This window comes from Trachypithecus francoisi, unplaced genomic scaffold, assembly GCF_009764315.1.
Source record: "Trachypithecus francoisi isolate TF-2019V2 unplaced genomic scaffold, Tfra_2.0 Contig01110, whole genome shotgun sequence".
Lineage (NCBI taxonomy): Eukaryota > Metazoa > Chordata > Mammalia > Primates > Cercopithecidae > Trachypithecus > Trachypithecus francoisi.
The window spans coordinates 1-20246 of record NW_022681146.1 but is presented as its reverse complement, the minus strand read 5'-3'; the positions used below and the strand labels follow the sequence as shown (position 1 = coordinate 20246).

At 49.8% G+C, this 20246-nt stretch overlaps 2 long non-coding RNA genes across 5 annotated transcripts; one reads left to right on the top strand and one right to left on the bottom strand.

Annotated features, from left to right (window-relative positions):
- Positions 1–204: 204 nt before the first annotated feature.
- LOC117090749 lies at positions 205–6437 on the bottom strand. Of its 4 annotated transcripts, none has more exons than XR_004440126.1 (3): positions 5834–6435; positions 5005–5146; positions 205–523 (listed from the first exon to the last, which is right to left on the bottom strand). It is a non-coding gene; the product is annotated as an uncharacterized LOC117090749 (long non-coding RNA). The 4 variants fall into 4 exon arrangements; XR_004440123.1 differs by lacking the exon at positions 205–523 and adding an exon at positions 4056–4405 and having other exon boundaries at positions 5834–6437; XR_004440122.1 differs by lacking the exon at positions 205–523 and adding an exon at positions 4056–4411 and having other exon boundaries at positions 5834–6429.
- Positions 2589–3164, top strand: LOC117090767. Its single transcript, XR_004440127.1, has 2 exons — positions 2589–2669; positions 2768–3164. It is a non-coding gene; the product is annotated as an uncharacterized LOC117090767 (long non-coding RNA).
- Positions 6438–20246: the final 13809 nt, after the last annotated feature.

Sequence of the window (20246 nt, the reverse complement as noted above, 5' to 3'; positions counted from 1 at the left end):
TTATCCAATAATTACTTCATTGTCTATGCTTTTTTATCAGCCATGGTGTTTTTAACTTGCATTTTAAAATCATTCATTTCAGTCTTAAAATCCTTGCACGTTTGATGACTGCTAAATTCCTGCATACAGAAATTCAAGAAAAAGGTGGCGCTTATGGTGGAGGCGCAAAACTCAGCCGCAGTGGGGTTTTCACCCTTTACTCTTACAGGTGAGCTTTGCTCTAGTTCACACATTGAGGCGCACACGGTGTTTTAGTCTTCTACTCATGATTATCAGTGTCATTTTCTTCTACTGCAGTGAACTGTAGACAAAAGTTGTTCTGTGTGCTGCTTTTCACTTCTCGAGCACTTAGCCACAGCCAGCAATGTCCTTTCTGGTGCAAGGATTGGGGCCAGCTGCCTAAACGGGAAGCATTCTGCCTTCAGTAAACCCTGGCTTAAGCCAGCATATTTTGGAAGAACACGGTAGTGCCTCCATCCATGGTTTTGCTTTCCACGGTTTATTACCCACAGTCACCCTTGGTCTGAAAATATTAAATGGAGAATTCCTGACATAAACACTTCCAAAGTTTTAAATTGCATACCATTCTTCTAAGCAGTGGGATGAAAGCTGACGCTGTCTACGGTACCTGCCTGTTGGTCACTCAGTAGCCGTCTAGGTCATCAGATACACTATGGGTATCCAAGAGCTTCTGTTCACAGAATGCTTGTTTTACTTAGTGTAACTTTTATTAGTGTAATTGTTGTATTTTGTTAATATCTTGCTGCACCTAATCTATACTTTTTCATAGGCATAGGAAAAAAAAAAAGTATCCATAGTGGCTGTCTGAGGTTGCAACCCTGCTCTGAGGGACCTGGAACACAGGCCCCAGGTGAGGGGCTGAGATACAGCCTGAGAGCATTCTTAGCTCATTTCAGTCGGAGGTGCCTGATGTGCATGCAGTTCTGTTAGCTTTCATAAACATAACACCGTTACTCTAAAACAATGAATTCTTGATTGTCTATGGCTTTGCTGACCAAGAGAACCTATATTCTGACACTTTTTAAGAAGGAGCTGGCCAGGCATGGTGTCAAGTGCCTGTGGTCCTAGCTATAGGAGGCTAAGGCGGGAGGATCCCTTGAACCTAGGGAGGTTGAAGCTGCAGTGAGCAGATTGCACCACCACACGCCAACCTGGGCGACAGAGTGAGACCCTGTCTCATGGATGCAGACATGGATTAGGTAGGTAGGTAGGCAGGCAGGCATGTAGGTAGAGAATTTGGTAGCCGTTGCCACCCTCCTCAGTTCTCCCCCCTTGCTGTGCTTGAAGCCACTCTTCTAGACAAGGATGGTGAAGCAGCTCACAGCCCCTTTGCAGCTCTGAGTCAGTGTGAAGGGAGGGTGGGCTCTTTCCATTTACACAAAGGGAAGTCTGGATCGGCCCCTCAGGCAGATTCCTGTACTACCCTGGGTGTGTCCTTAAGGGAGATTAAAGGAAAACCTTTGTTTGCTTAATTTTTCCACGTGAGTCTTCTGTAATTTCCTTGTCATCTTGACCTGTCCCCACCCTCCACATCTTTCCTCTCCTGATGAGGTCACAGAGAGGTGTATTTAAATAATCTGGGGAGGACATTATGCAGACAGACCTTGTCTAAGAGGGAGAATGTGTTGAAAGTCTTATGTGATGGGACTTAAATTTCCACTGAGAGTAATTGAGCAATTTGTCAATGGGCTGTTTGGACTAGATCAGGTGTAAAATAGAGCTGTTAACCCATAGAAGATGTTGAACTGTTAAGTCACAGGTTTGTCATAAACTTGTCCATTGGTAAAACGCTTGCCTGTTTATTTCTCTGGGTTTTTTAGGGACCTAAATACAATAGAAATGCTGCAATCTTGTGGGAAGGCTGTTTACTGGGCAAAGGCTGGAAAATTCACGCAGCAAGACAACGACGAAGCCAAACTTTGTCTTCTCAACCATAGATGCTCCTGTCGCTCCTTCAGACAAAGGTAATGTGAGTATAACAGTGAGAATCTCAGTCCATAGGCTCAGATGACATTGCTGTTTTCCCAGTTCCCCTCATGCACAGGCAGGAGCACCAGCTTCTGGCGCCTCCATCCTTGCCTGTGATACGATTTCCACGTCTGACACCCTAAACACTGGCCTTGGAAATATGCTTCCTGACATCTGGGTGAGAAGAGTGTATCCTGTGATTTCAGTTTTACTGACCTGAGGCCCAGTGGGGCCAACCCACGGCAGTGTCTGGGCTCATTAGGGTAGAAGGACGATGTGGGCATGGCCCTAGCCTGGCCACGTTACTCTGTAGAGCCACTTTTGCTCACAGCATTATCAGCCTCACACAGCCCTGACTGCATCCACGCTGCAGAAGCAGGCTTTGGTAGGAGTCAGCGTGGCTCGTGGGAGCTGGAGGTCAGGGTGTGATCTCTGGGCTGTTGGACACGTCCCTGTGGTTGAAACACGTACGTGAAGTAACAGTGAGATGCGCCTGTCCCCTCCAGGACACGAATGCACAGCCCACTGTGTGAGCTCCTGGGCGGCAGCCCCAGCGTGCCTGTGGTTTGTCTTTTAGGAATGGACCACTTCTTGTTCGGCCTCTCGGATGAGATGAAGCGAACCCACAGGGAGCAGCTCTTCACTATCAGCCACGACAAACTCCTGGCTGTGAGCGATAGGTGAGTGGGGAGCGGGGGAGACAGCGTCTGGGATTGGAGGCCTTAATGGCACTGACCCAGAAGCCAGTCCTGGGTGACCTCGCCTGCCTTCCTCTCAGGTACCTCGGCACTGGGAAGAGCACACATGGCCTGGCCATACTCGGACCTGAGAACCCCAAAATCGCCAAGGACCCATCCTGGATCATCAGATGAGCAGCCCTGGTGCCTCTGACTGTGCAGGAGCCCCTGAGACAATAGGCCTCTAGAGCTGAATATGAAAAGTCAGAAATGCTACCACTTTCTCCAAGAATATTATGTCATTCTTAAGGTGTTGCCACTGACTGGCAAGTCAATCTTGAGTAACCAGGAAGACGTTCATTGAAATAGTCATGCACGAAATGCCAAAGATGCACCACATAGAATTTTCACTTTCTACTGACAGAAAGGCTTGTTTTACCTCATTAGTTCTAGAATATTTATTTAAGAATCTAAAAATAAAGGGCAACTCTGACTTAACCTCTGCTTGAGTCATTATTTTAAGTAGCATTTAGGGCCTTTACTAAAAGAAGTAAAATGAAAAGGTACACAAAGGTGTCCCATGTCTGCCTGTGCTGATTCATGAAACTATCACACCGAGGCCCTGTGGGAGCATCCTCCTAACAGACGGAAGTTCAACGGGGCGGCTGGATGGAAGCAGTCCTGAGAAGCAGGTGGGCTGGCGTGAGTAAGCGCTCACTTCGTCTTTACAGAGCCAGAAAGGAAAGCCTCCACGCCAGCTCTTCTTGGCCGTTGGACTCTGATTTTCCAAACAGCCTGTTTTTGGGGTCTCCTCTCCCCCAATACTCTCCACCCCCGCTTCTGAGGCACAGTGTGGTCTCTTGCAGACTAGAGCTAAGAGGCAGAAATGCTGTCCCTACAAGAGGGGGGCCCGCGAGGGTGGCAGGGCTGTCACCCCAGCACCCATGTCTATTCTGGCAAAAGTCATCAGAGAATTCCAAATTAGGTCCCAGCGAGGATCGTGGCTTGGACTGGATGAGAAACTGGCTATCAGATTTTTCGAACCCCTACCTTGGTGGTTTTAACATGCAGCTAGGATTGCAATCAAGAGGCCTAGTAGATAAGATTCATGTGTTCTCTTTTACTTTCTAAGGAGAGCAGGAGCCTGGGGTCCAGGCCCAGGTCCTGGCCTGCTGCTGTGGATGGAAACTGACACATGGCAATAAACACAGTGTTCCCTTTGGCCTGTGTAAACAACTGGCTTTTTTCCTTTTATGAGTTGTGCATAGTTCAGTGATCCCTACTAAAAATATTTTTATAATCTTTGCCCACAAAAGTGCTGAGAAAACCATTAGTAGCCACCCATAGATTGAGGTTTTAATCTCCTACTTAAACAAAAATGGAGAACTGTTGCAGTTGTAGGCAAACATTTAATACACACATCTGAAAGCATGAGACACAGTCCACAGACAGCATGCACTGGAGCTGGTGGGGCACATGGGCGGTGACAGGTGCTTCCTGGTTAGGTATTAATGTCAATAATACTTTCATAAAGTGCTGATAAATAACTTAAGTGTTACAAAAACAGATGGTCCATGGTGAGTCCAGGTTGCAGGCACTTGCAGGCAGGACTGGGTCAGACGCTCCAGGGCTTCACGTGCTCTAGCTGGCCTGAGTCTGACACGTCATAGCTGGCCTTGTACTTGGCCAAGATCTTCATGAGGGGTCGCAGCTTGAGCCACCGCTGTTCTTTGGGAATCCTGTGCCTGTGGAAGTAAGGGGGGACAGCAGTGAGGCTGAGAGATGCCACGGCCAGCAGAGTGAGTGGTCTTGCCAGAAACACGGGGTTTGTAGGGTCGGCTGAATCAACTAGATGATAAAGCCAATTTCAGGGTCAAATGAAACCATTGTTTTTATATTTCTAAAAATTCTTCCCAAACACCTAGTGGTGGTTTCTTATTGTTGTTCTTTTGAGACAGAGTCTCACTCTGTCCCCAGGCTGGAGAGCACTGGTGCAATCTCAGCTCACTGCAACCTCTGCCTCCCGGGTTCAAGCGATTTCTCCTCCCTCAGCCTCCTGAGTAGCTGGGACTACAGGTGTATACCACCAGGCCTGGCTAATTTTTGTATTTTTAGTAGAGACGGGGTTTCACCATGTGGGCCAGGCTGGTCTTGATTCTCTTGACCTTGTGATCCACCCACCTAGGCCTCCCAAAGTGCTGGGATTATAGGTGTGAGCCACCGTGTCTGGCCAAGACCTAGTATTTTTTAACTGAGCTTCAGAAAAGCTAGTTCTTCAAACCCCCTGAATGAGTTGCCAAAAGCAACAGCAACGGCCATTCCCCTATCCTGTACTCACATTGGCTGGGTTTGCTAAGGCAATAAAACTCCGATGTCCTCAAAATCCGTTTGCTTCTTCAGCTCTGCCACAGGTTGAAAAATAACATTTCTTTTGCTTATTCCCAGCACACAAATGGAATCATCAGTGGTCAATTTTTTTCCTATAAAAGATTAAAAAACAGATTAACAACACCCTGTCACATGGCAGGTGGGAGAGCAGAAACATGGGCGAGATGAAAAGTGAGATTCCTGGCAACCGTGCTGAACCTGGCCTGGAAGCCTCGGGGAGGCCAAGAACGGCCAAGAACAGCCAACAACCGCGCAGTGTGGCCAGCGCCCCGGCCTGGACTTGTGCAGCTCTGCTCTTGTAGGATCGCCCTGATGGTTTCCTGGAAAGCAGCTTTTGTTTTTCCTGTCAGTGGAGAGAATTTTTCACTAAATAGTGGAATAGGGAAATTACCTTAAGAAATTGATGCTCACGAATACACACACTGAGGTGTAAGAAACATCCATAGCTAAACTAGCAAAAGAAAATTGATGTAGAGAGAATCAGTCAGTTCTTCAAAAAGACAAACCAATTGAAACTATTCACATCACTGCTTTTTGTAGACTGTCATTCTTCTAAGTCGGACATTGGCAGTGATAATGGTTTGCCCTAATAAAAGCACACATCTGGTATGACTGAAGAAAGCTGGGGGGGTGGGTGAGAAAGATGCTGGCACAAATAGCCACTCAGGAGTGAGTGGGGACCAGCCACGTTGGAACCATTAACAAGAGTATTATATAAAATGTCATGTTTTTTTAAACTTTTCAGTTTATCTAAAGATTTTTTAGAATATGTAACTTACAAAACTGATTTAAGGAAAAACATGCATAGTTCTACAAACATGAACAATTCATTCAGCAGCCAAATCTTCCTCAAAACTGGAAGTTCTGATGGATGGAGTCACAAGGAGGTTCTCCTAACAAACATCCAAAAAATAGAAGGTCCCACTTAAACTGTGAGGGAAACTGTGGGCTGACGCTCAGGATCTCCAGAGCAAAAAGCCTGCACAAAAGAACTTCAGGTTGAATCTAGCAGTGATAAAAGAGAACATGTCACCCCGCCCAAGCTGACCTTATCCCAGAAATCCAAGGTTGGTTAAATAGCAATGCTCAGAGACCAGCACGAGTTAGAACATCACACGCAGCTCAGTACTGAACTGAAGAAGGAACCAGCACCCTACTTCTCCCCGATAGGACAGCATTTTCACCAAGGCAGACTGCCTCCCTCCCCGGACCCCTTGTCTCTGCACTGGGCCTCCTTGAGTTTTGCAGTAATCCACTCCACAGCTCTGGCAGAGATTTTGATTCCAAAGTTTCTATCAAATGGAAAGGGTGCCCTACCCTGTTGGTGGTTAGAGTCATATGAAATATCAGTTATACAGCAACACTTTGCTGTTCAATAGAAATGATGATTTCTATTTCACAGAATTCACGTTTTCATTTCCAGGTCTTTACGGAGAGCTGGAACAGAACAAAACAAAATCTGTGTTTCCTGTAGCCTGAACTCAGCCTGTTAAGCAAAAGTGTCAAGTGTTCCCCCTGCCCAGTAAGAGGAGGATTTTAATCAATGGAACGAGTCCACTAACAGTCTCCAAAATTTTAAAATCTTCAATCAGGATTTCATAAACTCATCTGGGGTGGGGATGGGTCGCAGCTTAAGAATCTGATAACCGTTGTGGATTCTTTAACAAAATCACACATACGCCTACTATTTCATCATCATTTCAGGGGATTCATCAGCTCTCTGGAATAAATTCACGGGCTCTGGTTTAAAAGTATAAAGAATAGGAGGTGGTGAGGAAGGAGTGTGTGTGAGTTAGGAATGCTGGACCGCTGTGTCCCAGGCTCAGCTCACAACAGGCGTGTGCCTGCAAGCAGCTCATTCCAGGTCATTCTGGTTTGGGGGTGAGTGCCAAGTATATTACATGCCTGATAATCCATTTTAAATCTTAGAAAGCTCCCGTTTTTAACTTGATGAAGTGTTTAATTTGAATAAGCATTTCCAAGTAATGGGGTTGTCACTGTTTTCGTGAAAGCTGACAGTTCCCTAAAAATCCCCATTACTCAAACCTCACCAACGAAAGAATCCTAAAGCTGGTGATGTCTGACATGACTTAAAAGTTTAGATGTTTTGGCCGGGTGCGGTGGCTCAAGCCTGTAATCCCAGCTTTGGGAGGCCGAGACGGGCAGATCACAAGGTCAGGAGATCGAGACCATCCTAGCGAACACAGTGAAACCCCGTCTCTACTAAAAATACAAAAAACTAGCCGGCGAGGTGGCGGGCGCCTGTAGTCCCAGCTACTTGGAGGCTGAGGCAGGAGAATGGCGGGAACCCAGGAGGCGGAGCTTGCAGTGAGCTGAGATCCGGCCACTGCACTCCAGCCTGGGCAAAGAGCAAGACTCCGCCTCAAAAAAAAAAAAAGTTTATATGTTTTGGCCGGCACAGTGGAGATCACGCCTGTAATCCCACCACTTTGGGAGGCTAAGGTGGGCAAATCACCTGAGGTCAGGAGTTTGAGACCAGCCCGGCCAATGCAGTGAAACTCCATCTCTATTGAAAATACAAAAATTAGTTGGGCATGGTGGTGGGCGCCTGTACTCCCATTTACTCAGAAGGCTGAGGCAGGAGAATCTCTTGAACCTTGAAGAGGTGGAGGTTGCAGTGAACCAAGATTGTGCCACTGCACTCCAGCCTGGGCAACAGAGCAAGACTCTGTCTCAAACAAAAAAAAAAGTCTCCCAGCTAACTGGGTGTATACGTATACTCCAGATTGTTTTGTTGTATAGTGACAACATATGCGACACAAAATGGGACACAACAAACCAACACAGGATGTTGATTTCACCTAAGCCCAGATAACAGGGAGTGATGAAATCTCGTACTGTCTTGCTCTGTCCCATCCAGAACGCGAATCATCCCTGTGCCCTAAAGTCTCCATGCTGTGGAGACTGCCCCTGAGTCACTCAGTAGCCACCTTGGTTATCAGATGGTTATCCGTACCCTCCTCATGTATACAGGGGGCGGGTACTATCCCCAGTTTCAGACACCCACTGGAGTCTTTGGACACATTCCCTGAGGCTAAGAGGGATGACTGTATTTCCTTTTTCCTTCATAAACATCAGATGCTAATTAGAGAAATTATTGTGAGATATCTAAAAGAGTAAGACTATAAAGGAAAAATTTTAGTTGTCTAAATGCGGGCAAGTCTTTAGAACATGCACCACGACTCTCTTCTGCATCTGCTCAGTGTGTAGTGACTCCCGCCAAAGAAATTACCACTTATCCAGCCCAAAGTCACAGACCAGAATCTAAGAACCATGGTGTGACGGTGACCGTAAGAACAGCCCTGGTCTCTCACTCACCTGAGCACAAGGCACCTCTGGATGGTGGTCTTCATTTTCTCCGTCAGGTGCACCACACTGGACTGGAAAAGAGCATTTTGTTAATCAGACAATAAACTTCTGCTAAGCACCTACTGTATGCCAGGCCCTGCAGGGCGGGAAGTGCCAACCACGCGTGGTGGTCAGCACGGCCAAGGAGGCTGCAAGCTCTCACGGCTTGGGTCTCGGGGAGCCTCCCCTAGGCAGGGAAAGCACGTCTGCAGCGATGAATGTTGAGCACAGGGCACGGTGTGCAGCCCTCACGGTCGCCACTCGAAACGCCTTCTGGAATCAACACGGTCCCTCTGAAGACGATAATTCTGTGACAGGCCTAGTGCTCATTCATGGCTCTATTGCTCCTTATTTATTATCATGACGATGTTCTCTCAGTGCTCTCAGAGGAAAAGAGCGACCTGTGGCCTTGCTATGGAATCTCCTGTGACAACGTGATGAACAGTGTCTGACCAAAGAATTTTGTAAAGTCTCATTCACACAGATTCTTAAGGAACAGATTGTCTTAGAAAAGAGTAACATCCTGTATCAGATCATCTTGGGAGGTTTACAAGAGGGAGGTAATTCTCTAATGACTCATCCTAAGAAAATGGAGATTTTTTACATCTAATCAATCTGTCTACTGGGCACGGTGACAGAATTTCACAAAGTAGGAGGCTGGGTGCAGTTGCTCACGCCTGTAATCCAGCTCTTTAGGAGGCCAAGGCGGGTAGATTGCCTGAGGTCAGGAGTTTGAGACCAGCCTGGCCACATGGTGAAACACCGTCTCTACTAAAAATACAAAAATTAGCCAGACATGGTGGCGGGTGCTGTAGTCCCACCTACTTGGGAGGCTGAGGCAGGAGAATCACTTGAAACCAGGAGGCTGAAGTTTCAGGGAGCTGAGATTGTGCAACTGCACTCCAGCCTGGGTGACAGAGCGAGACCCCATCTCAACACAACAACAACAACAATCATAATTTCTCTTCTTAAACTCTTGCCAGCTTGAATGCTGGTAAGGCAGGATCTTTGGACAGATTTCTGAAATACAGTCATGAGTCACATGACAGGGGGATATGTTCTGAGAAATGCATTGCTAGCTGACTTGAGCCTTGTGCAAACATCCTACAGTTAACTCTCACAAACCCAGGAGGCAGGGCCTGCTGCACACCTGTTGTTCCTGGCTACAAACCTGAATGTCTGGGACTGTTGAATACTGCAGGCAGTCGTGTATCTAAATATGACTAGATGTAGAAAAGCACAGTAAAAAACATATATAATGTATACTATATATATTTAATATATGTAATCTTTCTATAAAAGATAAATAACAGTGAACCTGTTTGGGGCACCTCCAGTATCATCTTATGGGACCCACCAATGACAGAAACATTGTGATGCAGTGAATGACTCCACAAGTATTTAATTTCACACAGTGAAGAAATTCGTGATTCACATGTCACATAATTAGTGACAACACCAAGACCCTCTTTACTTGATCTATTTGGCTCATAAACAAGTAACATCCTAATCTTTAAAAGACAATGGTGCCGGGCACGGTGGCTCACGCCTGTAATCCCAGCACTTTGGAAGGCCAAGATGGACAGATCACGAGATCAGGAGTTCGAGACCAGCCTGACCAACATGGTGAAACCCCATCTCTATTAAAAATACAAAAATTATCAGGGCATAGTGGCATGCACCTGTATTCCCAACTACTTGGGAATCTGAGGCAGGAGAATTGCTTGAACCTGGGAATCGGAGGTTGCAGTGAGCCGAGATCATGCCACTGCGATCCAGCCTGGGTTGCAGAGCAATATATAATATTATATATTTATTTATATAACTAACTAAAGACAATTGTTCCAGTTGCATTTTGTCTACCAAGGCCTGTCATCCTGCATGGAGTTTAGCAACGTTGAACACTACAGGGTCCAGGCCTGGATTCTGCTGTGCCATTGAAGCAGGGGCAGACCCCAGGGTTGGTGACACCCTTCCTTAAAAGAGCCACAGATGCCAAGAAACCACGGCCGTGTCTGTCTCAGTTTAGAGGCAGACGCAGCATCAGAGGCCTCAAGATTTAAAAGAAGCTGCACAAGCTTCAGAGCCAGCACAGACGTGGGTGGTGACTGTCAGCGGAGGCACTCAAATCGTTTGTGACAGAAGTGACAAAACATTAACTACACAACAGACTACATCAAAAAAACAAGCTTGTGCTTCACACACGAGACTAGAAGGTTTCCTCAACCAGGCACGTCCGCCATCACCTGACACTCGGGAGAGGCACCTGGGCGATGCAAAGGGCATCAAGCGCGGCGTGTTCTGTAGCACCTCCGTCTCCATGCCCCCTTGAAAATCAAACCACCCTAGACACGATGTTTCACTCCGCAGCACAGACAGGATCCAAAGGGGACGGTCCCACAAGGCCAGCCCCCGTCACATACCTGCAGATCCCTGATGTCGAAGGGCTCTTCGAAAATGTATACAGCATCGGTTCCGGCCGCGAGCCCCCCATGTTGGCCAGGTAGCCACAGTAGCCGCCCATGGACTTGATGGTGAACACGTGCCACTTGGTTCCGCTGGCAGACTGCTTGATGTGGTCACAGTCACTCCAGCCCAGGGTGCACCCACCATCCCAGAGCTACCTGATGAGTGAGTGCAGTGAGGCCCCCTACTGTGCCTGAGCATGTGGTCCCAGCATCGCAGAGGTGAAGGGTGTGCAACAGCCGGGATGTGCCCTCTGAGTGGGTGTGAACATGCCCCCACCCCTCCCCACCATGGCAGCCACCTGGAGGTGACTCAATGACCTGTGGTGGGGGCCTGGCCATCTGCCACTCCCTTCTCCCAGGCCCCAAAGGAGGGGACTGAAAAGATGACCCCACAAGCCAGCTCACTCCACGCTGCTGACTGTCCCTGCTGAAGCAGCTTTCACCAGACACAGACACCGTTAGGTGTGAGCTGAGAAGTTAGGGGGCTGTCACCTGCCAGCTTAGTCCACGGGGACAGCTGTCTTCTATTTTCTTCTGCTAAAGCTCCCTGTGATTTTAGAGCTGTAGCCATCTTCTATCCATCGGTGAATGTTACATATGTAGAAACTCTACTCAAAGGCAGACGGTAGTTCTTAGACCCAGTCACCTGGGGAAGTCTTTCAGATGCACAGGCATCAGGTACCAAAGCAAAATGTCTGCCATCCGCCCTCCACGAGGAAGCAAACTCAGCGGGGATAAAAACAGCAGAGAAATGCATCGGCCACCTTTCCACCCACACACCAGTCCGGGCTGCAGCGCCCTCTCCTGGGACTCTGCCAAGCCTCTGCCTGGGCCTCAGCTCCCACCCAGCACCCTGCAATCTGTTCACACAGACTGGAGATCCATCTATAAAAAACGTTAATCCGATCCAGTCATTCAAACCCTTTGCTCAATTCAAGTAGACGTCAACCTTTCTCGGGAATCCCTGGCCCCACCTGCTTCTGACACCAGGTCCACTCTAGCTCCAGCCACCCCAGGTCCTCCTGGTGCCTCTGGATATGCTGGACGCCGGGTGCATCCCATTCAGGCACAGTGGTGGGCAGGAGATCGGCCCCCAAAGGAATCCTGGTCCTAATGTCTGAAATCTGAGAATGTTCTCTCATGCAGTGATAAGGTGAATCCTGAGACTACCCAGGTGGGCCCTAAGTGCCACCACCTGCATCAACACATGAGGGGTACAGAGGCTAAAGGCCCTGGAACAGGATGCTGCACACCCATATGGCAGGAGGCAGTGCCAGGGAACAAGGCATGCAAGGCCCGCAGCTCTGGGCACCTGAATGGGCCATGAGGGACTCTCCTGGAGCAATCACTGTGGCCTCAACCTATGGCTCCTGCCCTCCAGAGCTGTGCAAGAGTGAGTATTATTTTCCAGCCCCAGGTGTGTGGTCAGGGTCACAGCGGCCACAGGACACACAGGCACCTTCCTCAGCTCTGACCAGAGGGAAATGTCATTTCCTCACAAAAACGCCCCTGGTTTCTAGGATGGCAAAGTTCCCTCTGTCAGGGGCTCTCGGAGCACCCCATGTCCTCTCTTCATAGAAATCACCCTGGTGTCTCTCCCTGCAGTTACCTTGTGGTTATTTGACTTGCAGTCCTCACTAGGCTGCAAATTCCATGAGGGCAGGAATTGGGCTGGACTCAAACCACTGCACCATCAGCAGAACCTGGCCGAGCCCCCACAGCAGGCACTCAGAAATGCTTGTCTCTGAATGACATAAGCAAAGTATTCTCCAGCCAGCCAGCCAGCCATCCGTCTGTCCACCTGTCCTGGTCAAGGGCTGATCCTGCAGGATTCCCTAACCGGCCTCCATGGGACTCAGCCAAGAGTAAAAGCATGAAGTGTGGGTGTGGACTTGAGACTGGGAGCCACATGAGAGTCTATACACTAAAGTTTAACACCCACTGGGAAATTTTCACTTGAGCACTTCAGATGAAATTTAAAAGCGCACTTTGTTGAACAAACACAGGCTTGATTAAACCATCCCAACCTATACTTCGTTTCTTTGGCAGATTCTTTTCTCCCAAAATAATTGGTTGATGTATTCAAAAGTGAACATGGGCTCTAGGTAGAGGGCCACTTTGCATTGTGTAGAAGCCGAGATGGGGAGAGAAACAGACAATGAGAAGAATTTCCGTCTTTGTGCTTAGTAAGGACAGAGAACAGAAACCTGCCAAGGGTCCAAAGAGTTCACAACTGCCTTCTTGAAGGGCCAGTGCAGAATTCTGAGGATTTCACTGTTCCACCTGTACTGGGTCTCTCTCTAATTGTGATCTAAGACTTAAGATGCTGTAAGGCTTTAAGACTTGCCCTTTGTCTTAGACAATCCTGGGCATGGGAAGGAAAATGTGGGTGGGGCATCAGGACTCCCAGAGGCACAAAGCCTCATGGGTTATTTTTCCAACTGAATCTCCCCTGCAGCCCACCCTGAGGTGGGGAATTACTGTCACTCATTCAAAGAATGACATCAACCGCTTAATGACAAAAGAATTCTGTGGGTAAGCAGCTCTCCCAAGAGGCTGATTTGTGCCTGAGCGTGTCCGAGTTCTGGTCGTGAAAGGCTGCCGCTGTGGGTTCATGCAACAGCGCAGCGCTGACACCTGAGCCACACCCCCAACCGTGTGCTCCTCTGAGTGTAAACACAGTGACAGCTGGAACGGAAGAGTCCGCCTCTGCTAGAGCTCAGTCACAGCTTTCCTGAACTCTCTCCTCATTACCTAGATGGCATCTGAAGCCTGAATTAGCTTCTAAAAATATCAAGTCACTCTGACGGTACCTCAGGCAATTAGTCAAAGTAGCACTGACAAGAAGGCAGCCGATCCCAAGCATGGCCCTGCCTGGACAGCAGCTGTGAGTGGCACTCATCAGGCAGAGCATGTGACCTCAGCCATTCTTACCACACAATGGGATGTGCCCGGCAGACACAACTCCCTGCAAGGGCACACACACGATCTTACTAGGAAATTCCCCAAGGAGTCCCATGGGAGCGAGAGCCCCAGGCTACAGTTCAAATATCACCAGCACTTTGCTCCATGGGTGTGGTGTTAAGAAACGTAAATTGGTGGTGAAAGATAAGACGGCGTTTGCTACAGCGTTAAGGAAGAAAAAAGTCACTGATTTCTCTGTCAGAACCACTTTGCTCTGTGAATCTTCATGGAGACCAGTCTTCCCATGACTGGTATCCTTAATGGCAGCTGAGCCTCTTCTGATGTCGGTGGCCAGATGTGGCAGGGGGTGGGGGTCCCATCCCTGCTACAGCAAGAGACCTGCAGCAAAGCACAGCCGCTGGCGGGGGTACTCCTGTGCTGTGTAGAGGGTGTGAGGGTGGACGCACGTGTGGACATCTACAAGGTGCCAAAGGAGAGCAAAGCCAGCGATCGCCAGACCCTAACGGCATTGAATGAACAGGAGTCAAGCACAGGGCCCAAGGAAGTCCAGGGAACGAGTCATTACCAACATCTGCAAAGAAAGCACATCGCCAGGGAAGGAGACAGAAAGAAGATCAGGAGAGAGAGATGGCCCTCAGCTCGAGTGGGAGGCACAGGAGGCTGCAGCCGACCTCACGGCTCCTCCATTCGCTTCCCTGGAATGGAACTCAATTCTGAAGGAAGACCCAGAACAGAACTAATGTTTTCCAAGGTTCTGTGCCAAGTTGAACTAAGGAGTCTTCAACTGGGCTGGGAGTTTTCATCACAAACTCTGGAGCTCGTTTGGACGTGTACATCTAAGGTAAAGGACAGTGGCTGCTCTTCAGGAGGCACCAGACGGCCAAGTCATTGAAGTGACCCCTCGTGCCAAGGGGGCCACCGTCCAGTCTGCAGCTGAGGCCCCTCTCTGGGTCAGCTTCTCAGGGATAGGAGGGGCCACCACGCGGGTGTCAACACCATGCCCATAACCAGAAAAATCCACTTCTCCCAAAGCACATGTTGGTGAAACTGCCTGCGCAGGAGGGAATGATTATGGCACTCTAAAAAAACTCTCGTCTCACCAGGAAGGCTGGAGTTCCAGGGAGGAGACCCCGGGGACACGCTCACCTCTACACCTCCTAAAAAAACCCACTTCCGTAAAAAAAAAGGCACTCACCTCTGACACTTCCTAAACCGGCCTTCCCACAGGTGCTCAAGGATATCCCCACGTCAGCCTCGTCCACCGAGAACACCAGCAGGGCTCAGGCAGTCAGCACCTGGGGAGCTGGAGAAGCAACCTTGGGGTGGAAACATCATCCCAGGCACCATTTCCAGAAGCCCCTCAGCAAGAAAATCATACGCCGCAGACGTCACTGGGCTAACAGATCCCCAGGCTGGCCACCCAGCGAAATCAGGAGGGCTCGGCCACGGCCGGCCCTGGAGGGAGACGGGTACTGGCTCAGGTATGCAGAACACGGGTCCTCATTTCCATACGGCGTCACCCACGACAGCGTCAGGTGAAAGCCAGTGGTCTGGCATTCCTGGGATAGACAGTCCTGGAATCACAAGGGAAGCTGTTGACTTCTCCCCTCTGAACACATGAGGTCCATGGTCCCCCTGCCCCTCACATCTAACCCTGGGCATCGGAATCGGTGACTCCTCGTCCACCTGAGGACCACCCAAGAGGACCCACACACCTGCTGCGACAGCGGCACCGCACCTGGTCCGCAGGGGAGCAAAGCAAATCCCACCTTTTGACCAAAACTGGATTACCCCGACACTGGCAGCCTGCAGTGTGTACATATCGTCAAGCCCCCCCATCTGCGGCGCCACCTGCAGGAGGAACACAAGCCCTTAGTCCCGGGTTCTCACCATGGCCTGTGAGGTGGATGCTGGCACCTTCTCATCTCCCAGTGGAGAGAGGAGAGGAGAGAAGGCCAGGGCCAGGGTCAGAGCTGGCGTATCAGGAGGGTCAGGGTTCAAACCCCGTCCGCCTCACAAAGCAGCCCTGACCGTTCGAGTGACTTCTATCAGCAGCCTTAAAATCTACCACAGTTACCAGGAATTCTGAGTGCTGTTCCTTCTGACGTCATGAGCAAACATTTGGTTAGGAAGATTCCGCCAAATCTGCTTTCAAAATCCTACGTTAAGAAATGTCTAATGACAATCTGAGCTAGGAAATAAAGCACATATTTAAGTGAATCCCAAAATTACTAGCATGAAGGAAGTTGTAACTTGAAGTTAAAAATATCCTCTTCATGACACCAGCCAGAATTATATTCAATCATTACCGATCCCATATGATTAATGAATTCTACAGCATCATCTACAGATAGGAACTTAAAACCATTAGCTGAACGCACATTTCAGCACAACCAAAGTTCTGCTTTCATCAGCAGCACGGGCGTCTCTGGAGAGGATTTCAATGGGGACTACAAGGCGCACGATGGTGGTAAGAGGTTTCATGCCGGCTGTTCTCCAAGGTGCATCACAGACACACCACTAACCTCGAAGACACCCCTTTGTAACGAGATGACGAGAGACGAGAGAGGAGAGACGATGTGGACAGAAGACTGTAAATATATGGAAAGGAGAAACAATGCAAGGAAAGAATCTTATCAGTTATGCCCTTTACACTCTCAGAAAAAAACCGATTTCTCTTTTGGGATGATTAAATAAGAAAATGACATTTCTGGATTGTTTTTGTTTTTGGTTTTTTTACATTTTTCTTTCTGAGACAAAGTCGTGGCTCTGTCGCCAAGACTGGAGTACAGTGGAGCAATCACAGCTCACTGTAGCCTGAAATGTTCTTCCCACCTCGCACTGCAGAGTAGCATGGACCACAGGCACGCACCACCATACCCAGCTAATTTTTCTGTTGTTATAGAGATGGGGTGTCTTGCTATGTTGTCCAGGCTGGTCTTGTCCTTCCTTGGCCTCAAGTGATCCTCCTGCCTTGGCCTCCCCAAGTGCTGCGATTACAGACATCAGCCAGCGCGCCCAACCTTTTTCTCAATCCTATAACAATTATGCCGCATTCAGAGAAAGGATAACTACTAGTGAGAAGAAACTTGGTGAAGCAATCTGTTGATAGGAAAACAAAATGGTGCCGCCAATTCCTCATTTTCAACTGGAGTTTGAAACTGTTAACATACCGAGCAAAAATGAGAGCTCAAATCAGGTTTTACAAACAAGTCCAATAGACGATGATTCCAATCGTATGTTTCTTTCTAGATTTTAGAAAGTCAGTCACAGCCAACTTCTCCAGTTTTGTTGCCACAGACCCCAGATTCAATCAAAAGGTGCGTGGGAACGTGCCTGAGGGTGCGGCGGGGAACCCCATGCCCACCGAGCACGCATATGCAGAAATATGTTGCCCAAATCTATTTTCCAACATATACTTAAAGAGGTCCCAGATATACTTTTCTCCCTCCCCACAAAGTATGTGAGGTCCAGTTTATCCTAGTGTTCCATAAAAAGGCTCACGTGAAAAAGGTCACAGCGACGCTCAGGCGACCCACGCAGGCCCCGGCAGACGCTCTAGCAGAAGGGACGCGGCACAGGCAGGGCCGTGGGGGCACCCTCGCTAACCTCACGGCGCAAGCACCCGAGGCTCTCCAGATTCCATTGCCAGAGTTAGTGGAAAACTCCATCCTAGCACCGGGATGCTCTGTGTTGCTAGATGTACCTGCTTTCAGAGATGCATGAACTGTCCTTACTCTACACACGAGACTCACTAGGAGATACTTTCAGATTGAGCCTCAGCCTACGATGTCTTATCGGAAAAGAGACATTCCAGCAAATGCATTTCTGTGAGAGTCTCTACCTCTTTTCACTGGGTGGGATGGGGGGGAAGGTAACTTGCCTCCAAGGGTTGGAGACAAAGCCATTACTGCGGACATGAGAGCTGCCCACCCCGGGACCCGCTGCCCCACGAGGCACGGCCGTACACCCTGGACGCAAGAGTAGCACACGACGCTAGCACAGGCTGACGCCAGCCCTCTCCAGAAGCGGGCCTATGCTTCCTCCTCCCTCCGCCCCCGGGCTCCCTCCAGGCCTCAGTGGCTGCTGACAGGGCAGAGGCCACAACTAGAGGCGGCTCTCAACTCCACCAGGGACAGGAGCCCCGGACGCTGGGGACTCCGCTGCTGCCCTTCCGCGCCCACCTCCCTCTGGTCCGCCCTTCTCACAGGAGCCGGGCGTGGCCACTTCGACCCTCTGCCCTTCTGTGACTCCTACGAAAACCACTCCAGCCAGCCCAGGCTGCCTCGCACACGCCAGGGACGCCCGGCACAGGCCACATGTCCTCATCCAAGCTCCTGGGGCAAGAAGGCTCTTGCAGTATTTCACTTTCTAACTGAGCATCCCCAGCCTGAAATCCAAAGTGCTCTGAAGAGCATTTCCTTCCAGAGTGTCATGAGGGAGAGCTCGGAATGTGTCAGGTTTCAGAGCATTTTGGACTAGGGACGCTCAGCCCCCCGCCCATGTCCGCCCCACACAATCCCAGCACACCCTCTGAAGTCCTCAGCAACAACAGGTTTTCTTTCTTCAAAACTAGCCCCAAGCCACAGAAACTCACGCGCAACCAACTGAAGGGGGTTGTGGACACCTGCACAGACTGGATGAAATTTCACTGTCACATTTTCCCCCAGGGGAATTTCAAGTCATTCCTCAAAACACACCTGTTTGACTGAGCTGCATTTTCAGGTGAACACACACAAATCATTTCGGCGAAAGAAAGGTCACGTTGGGCTGTGTGTGGTTTCTTGACTCCTGTGAATACCTCAGCGTTCACCCTCACTTCTGGAGAAGGGAGAAGATGCAAGGACATTTGGGAAACACAGACATGAAAAACACGTTGAAGAAGGGTTTGAAAGGTTCCTCCTGTCCCCCTGGAGGGGAGAGGACGACGCCTGCAAGGCCTACGGGGGACAGGAGCACAGCCTCCTCGGTGTGCCACGGACGTCGCCTCGCTGAGGGCAGAGGCCGATGCCTGGAAGGCTCACGGGGGTGGGAGCACAGCCTCCTCGGTGCTTTCTACACCCAGCAGCTTTAGAAATGCCCTTAGAAGCAGAACCCGTGAGAACCGAGACCGGAACACCCCAACGAAGGGGATGAGGGGTCAAGAAAAGCATTCGCTCATTAACAAGGAGCACGGGCATGAAGCCTCTTCCCAGAACGTGTGAAAAGTCACTCACAGGTGTTTCAGAAAGTAAGGGGAGCGTGAGATTGCTCGATCAGTTCAAGCAGGCTGCCGTCCCTCAGGCCATGCAGCCCCTGAGATGAGCCTCTCACAGGGAACAGAAGTCACTCGCATCTCTGCCAGAGAAAGTCCTACAAGCCGACACGTGACCTCACGAAACCTGGGCTTCAGCCCGTCGACAACAGTGAGTCTGACACGGTACATCCCTCCAGATGGTTAAGGACCCCAGCCTTTGTGGCACCAGGGACGGGTATCGTGGAAGACAATTTTTCTGACGGGTGGTTTTGAAATGCAACTCTTCCCCCTCAGGTCAGGCACTGGATCCCCATAAGGAGCACCTCCGAGATCCCTCACATGCAGTTTCCAATAGGGTCCCAGCGCCTAGGAGAATCTAAATGCTGCCGCTGATCCAAGAGGAGGCAGAGCCCAGGCGGTCACGCTCACTCCGCCCGCCACTCACCTCCTGCTATGACCCCGGTTCCTACCAGACCATGGACCAGTACACCAGTCTGCAGTCCAGGACTAAGCCCTACTGGCCAGCACACACACCAGCCCAGGTGGAGACACCACTCGTGACCCTGCTGGGCGGGCAGGAAGGAAGCCTGAGGGCACTTTCCTGACCAGGATGCCACACCCCCAACCCAAATACAGAGGTTCTCCATCAAAACCCACTGGACACTCAACAGAAAACAGAGCCACACCTGGGCAACATCACAAGACCCCATCCCTACAACACAGGAAAGAAAATTAGCCAGGCATGCTGGTGCGCGCCTGAGGTCCCAGCTGCTCGGGTGACTGAGGTGGGAGCATGGCCTAAGCCAGGGGGGTCCAGGCTGCCGTGAGCCCGGGATCACGCCACCGCACGCCAGCCTGGGTGACAGAGCAAGACCCTGTCTCAGAAAATACAAATAAACTAAAAACCAAGAGAAACTGGGTACATTGAGGGTGGAAGAAACGCCGCAGGAGACTAGCGAACGGCACGACAGGGTTTCTATCAGGAAGAACAGCACGTCTCCAAACCAAGTGTTCACGCCCTTAGGAGACCCTGTGCTTGGGAAGCACCAGCGAGGCCACGTGGCTGGCCTCTTCCTGCTTTCAATCAAGTGGAAGCGGACACTGTAATGGCAACAAAGGGACTAGGACAAAACCTGGACGTTCTCACGGAGGAAATAATGACATGTGTGAGTTCCTGTGACAGTCTCAAAACAG